We start from the raw sequence: 4773 nt of genomic DNA on the forward strand, positions 1-4773 counted from the left end.
GGGCCTTAGGGGGATGGCGAGGCCCAAGGAGGAGTAACTGTCAAACCTTCCTGCTTGGCACCATTCTTTAAATTGTACGTGGCTGTTTCACAGCTGTACCTGCTCAGAGTGGGGCTCCAATCTCCTGGAGACAGGCGGGGGCCAGGCCAGGGTGGAGCCAGGCGGGCTAAGAGGGTGGGTTTAGCCATGCCCCCAGCGAGGTTCAGCTGTGGAGATGGCGCTGCTGCCGTGGGGGTGGGTGGGCGGGAGGGTCTGACCCTGGGGGGCCGTTTAGGCCTGCCTCCACCTGGGTCTGGAGTTGTAGGGAGGAGAGGCATGCCCGGCCCCAGTGGAGGGGGCCGGGCAGTGGCAGGCCATGGGCCCCGGGTGCCTCAGGGGTGCTGACGAGTGGTCAACGGTGTGCTATTGCTGTGGGTGCCCCTGGCGGGGGTGGTGGGGGAAGAGATCAGGAGTCGGAGATGTGGGTTGCAGCTATCCCTGAGGCTGGGTCTTCTCCCCATCTGATCAGCCTCCCCACCCCCCAGGGGTTCAGGGGCTGGGGTAGGGTGTCAGTGCAGGAGGATTGGAAGAGCTTCCTGTGGCTGCTTCCTCTTCCTTCTTTGCAATCCGGGCTCATGTCAGGCACTCTCCTCAAACCCCCAGGAACTTGGCTCCAGCCGCCTTCCCCTTGCTGCGTGCCCATCAATATGTAAATTGTTCATTACGAGGACACTGTAACTGCAATTAGTATATTACCTCTATAGACTAAAGTTCTGTTGCATGAAGAGATTTGTGCAATAGGCCTTCCTTCCCCTGGCTGCTGGCACCCGGGACCCAGGCCTTTGCTCTGGCCGCTGACTTCAGTCTTGGCTCCTGGCAGAGTGCCCCTCCTTGTAGCTCCCTCCGCCCCACCCCCATCCTCATAGCAGGCGTCCAGCCCAGTCATGCATGCTTCCCAGGGGCCCAGAGCGGCTGGGGGTGGGGCCGTCGCCATCTTTGTTGAGTTAATTTGCATACTCACTCCTCCCTCCTCCCCCCCCACCCGTGCATGAACTTCATGCACTGGGCCTCTAGTTAATAAATAATAATACAAGAATAAACTGTGTTTTGTGTACTCACATCTGTAAACCTAATTTTGCTGTATCCTTTATATACAATAAAATATTACTCAGCAATCGAAAAGAATGTAATATTAACATTTGTGACAACATGGATAGACCTGGAGAGTATTATGCTAAGTGAAATAAGTTAGACAGAGAAAGACATATGATTTCATGTGTATGAGGAGTCTGAAAAAAACAAAGCAAATAAACAAACAAAGCAAAAGAAAACCAGACACATAAAAACATCAAACTGATGGTTGCCAGAGGGGAGGAGTGATGGGTAAAAAAGGTGAATTAATAATATTGTTAAAATTTTGCATGATGACAGATGTTTACTAGATTTCATGTGGTGATCACATTGTAAGATATATAAATGTTAGATCACTGTATTGTACAGCTGAAATTAATATAATACTGTACACCAACTATATTTAAATTAAAATAAATAATAAAGATTTCCTCTAAAGTTTTAGCCATCGAGAAAATGTGAGTGACATTGTAAAAAGACAAAAAAAATCGATGGAGCAGAATATAGATGTGCCAAATGCAGTCAAATGATGTGTGAATGAGATTTTTTTAAAAAGGGAATTCTATGGAGAAATTAGAGTCTCTTTAACAAAAGATGTTGGAACAATTGGACATCTATGTACACAAAAGTGAACCTCAACCCATACTCACCTTATATTCAAAATAAGTAAAAATGGACCAAAGACAACATGCTAAAGCTATAAAACCATAAGAAAATGAAAATAAAAATATTTATGACCCTGACTTAGAAAAAGCTTTTAGATGTAACATCTAAAATATAATCCATAAAAGAAGGAAGTTAATAAGTTGGACTTCATTAAAATTAAAAACTTTTGCTCTGAGAACACAATTTAGAGAATGAAAAGATAAGCCACATACTGTAACAAAATATTTTCAATGATATTTCTGACAAAGTACATTCAACAAAAATACATAAAGAGCTCTGAAAATTCAAGAGCAAGAAATATATTAACTCTGTAAGAAATAAATGGGCAAAGAATCTAAATAGACTCTACCAAAAAAGATACAAAAATGACCAACAAGCATAAGAAAAGATGTTCATTTGGTATCTCATTGTGGTTTATAGTTTCACAAATGAAACTATAAACCACAATGAGATACCAAAAACTTATCTACTGGAGTGGTTAAAACAAAACAAAAACTACAAACCCTGATGCTAAGTGAAATAATTTAGAAGGAAATGGACAAAAACTGTATGGTTTCACTCAGATGTGGAATATAAAACAAAAAAGAAGGAAACAAACTCATGGATGCAGACAACAGATTTGTGGTTAGCAGAGGGAAGAGGGTGGAGGGAGGGCAAAAGGGTAAAGGATGGTTGCAAACCTCCATGGTGTATATAGATATTGAATTCTAATGTGTGCACCTGAAACTTACATAATGTTATTAACTAATGTTACCACAATTAAAAAGTCAAATTAAAACAATCACCTGAGGGAGGCAGACCTGCTGAGGTGGAATTCACAGCTGACAGCAGGAAGATGCTGAGCACAGAGACCTCACCATCAATCTGTTTGTTCAGGTGTTGATGGGACTTGCTTTTTTTTTTTTTAAAATATTTTATTGATTTTCCACAGAGAGGAAGAGAGAGGGACAGAGAGTCAGAAACATCAATGAGAGAGAAACATCGATCAGCTGCCTCCTGCACACCTCCCACTGGAGATGTGCCCGCAACCAAGGCACATGCCCCCGACCGGAATCAAACCTGGGACCCGACAGTCCACAGGCCGACACTCTATCCACTGAGCCAAACCCGTTTCAGCAGATGGGACTTTTTTTTTTTTTTTTTTTTTACCACTTTAACAGGTATGAAGATTTATAAAATAGGAAAGTGAAACTATTGGACATACTAAACAGAGAATACAAGATTATCTTTGAAATTTAAGATTTTAGGTTTTACAGGAGAATTGTAGACAAACTTGGTGACCACAATCCTGAGCCTTTGAAAGCTTGGCTGGAATATCAGAAGAGAGAATTTGCATAGAACTGAAAAAATTCTTATTGGTAACCATGCAAATCATTTGATTCACACCATCTATGATCTTTTTAAAAATTTATTCACATTTATTTTTTATTTTTTTTAAATATGTTTTTATTAATTTGAGAGAGAGAGAGGAAGGGAGAGGACGAGAGAGAAACATCAATTGATTGCCTTCCCACATACCCTGAATTGAACCTTAAACCTGGGCATGTGCCCTGACCAGGAATCCAACTGGCAACTTTTCTGTGCATGAGAATATGCTCAACCAACTGAGCCACACAGGCCAAGGCTCATCTATGATTTTGACATGACTCCTTAGGTAGGCTTTTGCAAGTTTAAAAGAATTTAACAAGGTCAGTAAAAATGTTGAAGATTTTCACCAAAACCAATGACTCTCTTGGCCTCATTATTCAATGTACAGGATGATGTCACAAAGTTGAATTTAAGACTGAGCATTTCAAAAGAAGAGAAAAACGTTAGTTTGTTTATAGTTAAAAACAGAAAATATTTAATTAAAGCAACAAATAGTTCAGAACCACTGTCACCTTATCAAGACTTCATTGTAACAATAGGACAATTACCAGAGGGAAAGGGGGTGGGAAGGTAGAAGGGGTAAAAGAGGGATACATGGGGATGGAAGGAGATTTGACTTGAGGTAATAAACACACAATCCTATATAATAAAGAGGTAATATGCAAATTGACCATCATTCTAACACACAAGATGGCTGCCCCATGTAGTCAAAGATGGCTGCCCCATGTAGTCAAAGATGGCTGCCCCATGTAGTCAAAGATGGCCTCCCCCATGTGGACACAAGATTATCTTTGTTTACACGTGGCATGATCTTATATATAGAAAACACCAAAGACTCCACCAAACAAGTTGTTAGAACTAATAAATGATTCAGTAAAGTTGCAGGTTACAAAACCAACAAAGATCAATTGCATTTATGTATGCTAAATATGAACTATCTGACAGAAAACTGTCACCTTATCAAGGGATAAGGGGAGGACAGTTGGGAGGGACCAGGCCTGTAAGGGAGGGCAGTTGTGGTGATTAGGCCTGCAGGGGAGGGCAGTTGGGGGTGACCAGGCTGGCAGGGGAGCAGTTAGGCATCAATCAGGCTGGCAGGGGAGTGGATAGGGGGTGATCAGGCTGGCAAGCAGGCAAGCAGTTGGGAGCCAGAAGTCTTGGATTGTGAGAGGGATGTCTGACTGCCCTCGAGGGGTCCCAGATTGGAGAAGGTGCAGGCTAGGCTGAGGGACACCCCTCCCCCCATGCACGAATTTCATGCACTAGGCCTCTAGTACAATATAAAGATAGCGTATTGTAGAATTGTAACCTGAAACCCATGTAATCTTGTTACCAATTCACATCAATAAATTAAATAAACATTTTAAAAGACATCATTGTATATTCTAGGGAACCTGACACAACCTGTTTGTGAACTGTGGAAGCAGAAGGAGAGCACAATCTTCTAAAGCAAACGCGATTCCTGTGAGTGGCCCCGACAGCCCGAAAGAGGGCATTTCTTCAGGAAAAGAAACTGGGTGCCATTGCAGCAGCTGTGAGAACAGCGGCAGAAAAGTGGGTACCAAATGTAAAATAATAAACGGGGTTACATAAAGCAGACCTAAAGAAAATGAGAGCTGGCTACCAAAA

At 42.3% G+C, this 4773-nt stretch overlaps 1 pseudogene; it reads left to right on the forward strand.

Moving 5' to 3' along the window:
* The first annotated feature begins 214 nt into the window (after window positions 1–214).
* LOC129151818 (CCA tRNA nucleotidyltransferase 1, mitochondrial-like) lies at window positions 215–3718 on the forward strand (annotated as a pseudogene).
* Window positions 3719–4773: the final 1055 nt, after the last annotated feature.

This window comes from Eptesicus fuscus, chromosome 16 (assembly GCF_027574615.1).
Source record: "Eptesicus fuscus isolate TK198812 chromosome 16, DD_ASM_mEF_20220401, whole genome shotgun sequence".
Lineage (NCBI taxonomy): Eukaryota > Metazoa > Chordata > Mammalia > Chiroptera > Vespertilionidae > Eptesicus > Eptesicus fuscus.